The 7,142-nt window shown below is 46.5% G+C and overlaps 1 protein-coding gene across 1 annotated transcript in view; it reads left to right on the top strand.

Moving 5' to 3' along the window:
- Positions 1–7,058: 7,058 nt before the first annotated feature.
- The window catches only part of SH2D5 (SH2 domain containing 5), a 10,667-nt gene continuing 10,583 nt past the window's right edge, over positions 7,059–7,142 (top strand). The window contains exon 1 of the mRNA XM_008590657.1: positions 7,059–7,081. The gene's annotated coding sequence lies outside the window, so the exon portion shown is untranslated. The remainder of the gene's footprint in view (positions 7,082–7,142) is intronic.

The following is a 7,142-nucleotide window of genomic DNA, read 5'->3' as shown; positions in this document are numbered from 1 at the left end:
CCCCCCCCCCCCCCCCGAAACCACAGCTTTTATCAGAACTTTTATGTTGCTAAGTGAGTTATTCGTTAAACTGTTAACTTGTATTTCAGGAAGGAAGAGAAATTTCAGAATGGAGATTTTCAGACAACTGAATTTTTTGGACATGATATCCGCTTAGTAATCATGAGCTGGAATGTTAGAAATCCTTGCTCTTATGCTCATGATTGTGAAAGAAAACAGTCATCCAGTCTCTCCTGCTATCTTTGCTTTGTTTGCCTGATACCAACAGATACTCTTTTCTAAAACCCAGAGTTTCACAACATCCTCATCTATTTTACCGTTTAAGAATTTTTGCTCTGATGAAATTCTTCCCATATCAAACTTAAATCCCTTATGTTACCTGATTGTGTAACTCATATTTGTTGGCTATATAGAGTAAGAAATTTTTACCAGTTCAAAATTGAGATTGACTCCTGATTGGAGTACACCATTCAGCCCAGTTTCCTAACATCTGTAGCTATATATCACTTACCAGCTGTGTGACCTCGGCCGCTGCCTTAATCTCCCTGAGCTTTGATTTCCTCATCTGTTAAACAGTGGGCTCTGAATTTACCACCCTTGTTTTTTCAGAATAACCACTTAGAAGCAATGTGAGAATCTCAGGTATCAAAGAAAGATTGAACTGTGTTCACTACACTAGTTATTTTTAAAACAAAACATCCAGTTTCACAAGTTTGGTTTTATTGTTTAAACTGCTAGATGTTTAAATCACATTATCCCAAATTCTCACAGATATTTTCTCAAAGATGTATGAAATTATTCCAATTTTAGCTAATATTCCCAATATTAAGCATGTGTGTAATAAGTGATGGAGTAGACATAAACCCAGGCCTGGCTGACTTAATCATAAGCATCTTTCCTCCATGCCTTCCTCAGTGCTTTTGTACACTGATAGCCCAGGTAGCAAAACCTCTGGCAACAAGGTGTAAGAGTGTCATGCCAGAAAATTAATAGGGATTAGCAGGGGGTTTTTTTGATTAGCATATTTTAAAATCAGGTTTTTAGGGCCGAGCCCGTGGCGCACTCGGGAGAGTGCGGTGCTGGGAGCGCAGCAGCGCTCCTGCTGTGGGTTCGGATCCTATATAGGGATGACTGGTGCACTCGCTGGCTGAGCGCGGTGCAGCTGGTCACAAAAAGGACAAAAAAAAAAAAAAAAATCAGGTTTTTAGACAGCTTGGAGCTTACCTGTTAAAAGATGAGCAGGAGAGCAAAAAGGAAGAAACGTATACAGCCTTGAGTTTCATAAGCCCGAGGGGTGGAGAAGAGAAGCCAGGTGGGCAAGAGATGTGAGTCGCCTCTCATTTGTGGCCACCAGAGGCCTAGGCAGCCATCAGCTACCGCCTGGGTCCAACCTGGGGCCTCAGCTGGATCACTTACCAGGGTGGATGAAGAGCAGGGCTATAGAGGAAACAAGCTTACTTGGTGCACAACATTAAAAAAAAAAAAATCCATTAAATATTACCAGCTTAAGTTTTTTTAACTAGGCATTATTTTAGATAGTATTTGATATTACCTGCTTTTCCTTACTTTCTGAAATGTATCCCTAGTGCTCCTATTTGATTTGTCTCTGGCAACAAAATTTCAAAAAAGTGTTTCTGGGAAGAGGTCCTCTATTTTCAGAACTACTTTTCAGTTGGGAAAATTCTAGGAACCATTCCTTGCTCCCCTGCTTCTGAAATGGGATACAATATAAACATGGTACCTCTTTCTGGGGCATCAGTTTTATTCAAAGGTATTAGGGTTGGGGTGGTGGCATTAATTAATGGTAATATTGAAACAAATGGAAGGGAGGGCAAAGTCCACAAGAGTTAAGATGAAATGAGATTTCCTAGAAATAAAGCAACAAGAGCACTTTAGGCTCTACTGCCTGATCCCAGGAAGTGCAGATTCTCTGTCCTTGGAAAACACGAGAAGCAGTGCCCTAGCTGTTACCCTCCGAGAGGGTGAGTCCAGGCACCTAGACTGTGTCCACTTTGGATCTAGAACAGCAGCACAGTCTCAAGTGAGTCACGTAACCTTCTGGTTCTCCACTGGAAAAGAGAGAGAGAGTTGGACTAGAGTACATCATCCGTCGCAGCTCCTCCAGCTCTGACATTTCGTTGATAGAGTAAACTCCACACTTTCCATCAACCAGAATATACAAGGAAGAGGAATCAGGCAGCAGTGTTGTGGCCTGTTTTCTGAATGGATTAAAACAAATCTTATTTTAATCACTGTCTGTAAAAGTTTGCTAGGGCTGCTGTAACAAAGTACCACACACTGGGGGTTTAAACAACAGAAATTTAGTGTCTTACAGTTCTGGAGGTCGGAAGTCTGAGCCCAAGGGGTTTGCAGGGTTGGTTTATTCTGAGGACCATGAGGGATCTGTTCCAGGCCTTTCTCCTTGGCTTTTCAGTGGCTGTCTTCTCATGGTGTCATCACTTCGCCTTCCTCTGTATCTGTGTCCAAATTTCCTCTTCTTATGAAGACACTAGTAGTATCACATAAGGACCCACAGTAATGATGTTATTTTAATTTAATTACCTCTTAAAAGACCCCATCTCCGAGTATGGTTACATTTTGTAGTACTGGAGGTTAGGACTTCAACATATAAATTTGGGGGCTGGTGGGGGGGGGACACAATTCAGCCCATAAGACTATTTATTGTAGGTCACTTATTTTGGGGGACAATATTGAGGGTGAGTGGCAGGGACAGCCATCAGGACACACCTGAGAAAACAGAATGATGGTGTTCAAGGGTGAAAGGACCTATCAACATGGGAAAATGTTACCAAGGAAACAGATGGAAGCATGTGCTGGAAAAAGCCAGTGTGGATGAGATGTTGCTGTGCTGAGGCCTGTTGCAAGCTCACCATCTTGGCTGCAGTTTTCAGTTCTATTGTTGGAGATCAGCTTCTCCCTGATGTGGTGGTACTTCCCACTCACATTCATCAGCTGGCAACTCCAGTACCAGATTCTGGGATTTTAGAGAGAAGGGAAGATTGTGATTGCAAGCTCACACCTGTGAGGTTTAGTAATTGTCGTTGACTCATCAGGAAATACCATGGCATGGCATGTGTGCTAACATGTTCAGCAATCATGACTCCCACCCCACCCCAGCCCCAGCTTGCCTTTTTTGTCGCCCCTTCCCCTGTTTAATATGGGTAACTCTTTTGGGCTTCCTGTACAACTGAGTCATTAATTCCATGGTTGAAGTTCTACACCTGGTGGCTCCTGAGAGCTGTATTGTCATGAATGTAAAATTAGATTCATGTGGCAGGTGATGCGGTGATGCTGCAGTCCTGAGTGGAACTAGGTTGACTTGCCTGGTGGATGGCTGACACCCACTGAAGTTTGTTACCTTTGATGTAAACCTTTGAGCTTGTGCATCTAACATACCCTTATTTTGTATTTCTTTGCTGGCCGTTACAGGGATTGAACCCTGGACCTTGGTGTTATTAGCACCATGCTCTAACCGATTGAGCTAACTGGCCAGCCCATAACGTTCTTTTAGTAAGCCTGAAAATCTTGAAAAGCTTGGAGTTACTGTGCTCTTAGTGGAATTAGATCAATAGACTTCAGTAACCTGGGGGAATAGCTCAGATGAACAGTTACATTGATTCATACATAAAAAGAAAGGAATGAACTTCAAATGTGTAAATGATGAGTGGGAAAAAAAAAACCAAAAAAACCTTTTTCACTCATTCAACAATCAACACAGAAGACTTCTGTGATCAAATGTGTGGGGTTTTCCCCACCATTAAGCAATCAATTCTGTAGCACACACTACCTGAATTAGAGGAATTCAGTTCAGTTCTGACACTGTCTATCTGGAGATAGCATCAGATCACACAGGTTGAGTGCTCAGCCCCACAAGACTGTCCCCACTTCAGACACTAGTCACAGTCCAGGCCTCAGGGGACTCATGGACAGAACTCAGGGAAACATGTTTTCCAGCTTATTATAAAGCACATCCGAAAAACACAGATGAAGGACGAGATATGATGGAAGGGGTGCAGAACTTCCATACCCAAGGAGCTGGGGTGCACCACGCTCTAGGCACATGGATGTATAAACCCCCTACGTGTTTGCTATCCGCAAGCCCCCACAAACCCAGTCCTTTGGATTTTTATGGAAGCTTCATTACATAGGTAAGATTGATTAAATCATTGACCAATGGTGACCAACTCAACCTTCAGACCCTCTCCCCCACCACTCCCTCCCTTGAGATTAGGCAGTTAAAGTTCCAAACCTCTGAGCACATGGCTGATTCTCAGGACAATCAGCCCCCTCCCATCCTGTGGTATCCAGGGGTTTTCCATAAGTCACCTCATTAATATAAGTTCAGGTGTGTTTGAAAGGGCTTGTTATAAATAACAAGAGACTGTCTTTCACCTCCATCACCCAGGAGCTACTTCAGGAACCAAGGACAGAAGGCCAAATTAACAAAGATACTATTGCTGTAGTCACTAAGAAATAATAAGGCTTACAGGAGCTGAGAACCAACAATCATGGACGAAAGAATCACGGACATGGATGAAAACGAAAATATATACATAATATCACAAATGCATTTGATTTTGAAACACTATTCCTGAATAGGGGCAAAGACCAATAAAAATGGAATCCTTGTCGGCAGTAAACTCATGAGCTAATGTCACTCACTATGATCACATATATCTTTCCAGATGTGGTTTATGTGGTATTTTGTGTGTTTCGTTGTAAACCTCTACATCCCCAGGACCGAGCACAGTGCCTGCCACTCAAATCTTTTTTTTTTTTTTTTTTTTTTTTTAAAGACAACTGGTAAGTGGATCTTAACCCTTGACTTGGTGTTGTCAGCACCACGCTTTTCCAAGTGAGCTAACCGGCCATCCCTATATAGGATCCGAACCTGTGGCCTTGGTGCTATCAGCAGCGCACTCTCCCAAGTGAGCTGCGGGCCGGCCCCTCTGCCACTCAAATCGTGACCCCCTGTTTCCTCTTGAGAAAGATTTTTTTTTTTTTTTTTTTTATAAGGATGACCGGTAAGGGGATCTCAACCCTTGGCTTGGTGTTGTCAGCACCACGCTCAGCCAGTGAGCAAACCGGCCATCCCTATATAGGATCCGAACCCGTGGCCTTGGTGTTATCAGCACCGCACTCTACCGAGTGAGCCACGGGCCGGCCCCTGAGAAAGATTTAGAAAGCAGAATTCTCCCTCTAGGGCTGGTGGGTAAGCTCAGTTGGTTAGAGCATGGTGTTTGTAACACCAAGCAAGGGTTTGGATCCCCATACCAGCCAGCCACCAAAAAAAAAAAAAAATCTCCCTCTGGTTTTAACAATTTCATCACCAGAATTTCATTCCTTGGTCTTCTGTCATTTTGACCTGAAACAAATTCCTGTCACTGTTTTTTAAATTGCATGTATCAGACACCAAGGTCCAGGGTGCTATTCCTGTACTGGCTAGCCACAAAAACAAAAACAAAAAAGTTAAATTCTATGTATCAGAATGAACTTTATGCACCAGAAATATTCTCGAAATGGAGACTGAATTTAGTAGTGAGTCCTCTGTGTGCGTGTGTGCGTGTGTGTGTGTGTGTGTGTGTGTGTGTGTGTGTGTGTGTGTGTAATGGAAAGCTAGGAATTAACTCTTTATGCTTTGGGTCCCCTGAGTTTCACAAATTGGATTCGCGGAGAGCAGGACCAACATGTAAACCGTCTCTGGACTCAATGCCTTCAGATGATTGTGGTGAAACGGTTTCCCAGAGCACTTGACACATGGAACTCAGTAAACACGTACCGTCCGATCACATCCAAAAGAAATTCAAGAATAAAATCAAGTCTAATATCAGCTAATATTTCTCGAGCGCTGCACTTACTACGGGTCAGGAACTGAGCCGACCACCTGGTCCACCTTAACCCGTTTAAATCCTCACAAGGCTGAGTCAGGCGACAGTAACACTCCTTTACACATGGGGCACTCGAGCGTTGCTGGTTAAGGTATTTGCCCAAGATCCCACGTCTAGTAAAACGAAGCGCTCAGATGTGGGACTGTGCCTCTGGCCATGACAGCTCACTGCTGCCTCTGGAAGGGTCTTCAGATGCTCTGAGGAGACAGAGGGAATGGCCTGAGTGGCTCAAACGTGCCAGCTCAGGAACTCCCCCGAGGCCCTAGGTGCTCACCTCCTGGGCGCAGCTTTTCCTCCCCACTGGACCTGAGTCCCTGTGTCCTGGCTTTTCTGTAGTGTGGTGCGTGGACAGTTTCTGGTGTTTTCTCTCTGCAGGCTTCAGATTTAACACACACCAGAGGCTTGGCCCCCTCGGATATGCTACTTATTTTTGGGCACCTACAGGGCGCCTGGCCTGATGAGAACAGGGCTCTCCAGCTGGGCGCTGTGGCTGACACTCTGGATAGCTTTGCTACCCCGTGTCCCCAGTCTAAGTGGCTTTCCGTGTAACCCGAAGGGCAGGGTCACGGCTCGGGTGCAGGGATCCACGTTCATTGCGAGACTTCTCGGTGGGTGCCGGGCCGAGCCGGCAGGCTCAATCATTCGTTCCTCTATGAGGACAGCCCGGCGGGAAGAGAGTGACGAAGAGGATGCGCGACACCCCTGTTCCCGGCCTTCCGGGAGGGAACGTGAGCCTGGCCCGGCTCCCTAAAAAGCCGAGTCAAAACGACCATCACTGAATGCCTCCTACGAGCCGGGCTCTGTCCCGCCCCGGGGATGGGAACCCTCCTGTCCGGTGCCACTTGCAGTCGAGTAACAAGTCTCTGCAGAGGGTGGGGAGGTGACCAGTGATCGGGGAAGGCTTCTCGGAGGAGGCGCTGCGGAAGCCCCCGCTTGGATGACGAGGAGGAGCTGGCCAGGGGGCGACGGGGCGAGGAATCTCCAGGAGGAGGGACCCGTAATTGAGACCTGTGGTCCCCAGCGCAGGAGGCGTCCCCGGCGGGCGCAGGCTGCCCCTTCGGCCCTTTAAGGCGGAGCGCCCGGGCGCGGGCCGGTGTGGGCGAGGCCAAAGCCTTTCGCGGCCGTTGATTGGGTGGCGCGGCCGAGCGGAGCGGTGCCGCGGGCGCCGATTGGTGGGTGAGGCCGGGCGCCTCCGCCAGGTGATCCAGGGTGTCTGTTCCCCCGGCCACGTGG

This window comes from Galeopterus variegatus, unplaced genomic scaffold (assembly GCF_000696425.1).
Source record: "Galeopterus variegatus unplaced genomic scaffold, G_variegatus-3.0.2 Scaffold142, whole genome shotgun sequence".
NCBI classification, from domain to species: domain Eukaryota; kingdom Metazoa; phylum Chordata; class Mammalia; order Dermoptera; family Cynocephalidae; genus Galeopterus; species Galeopterus variegatus.
Note: the sequence above shows the minus strand (reverse complement) of the source record. Positions and strands in the feature narration are given on the sequence as shown.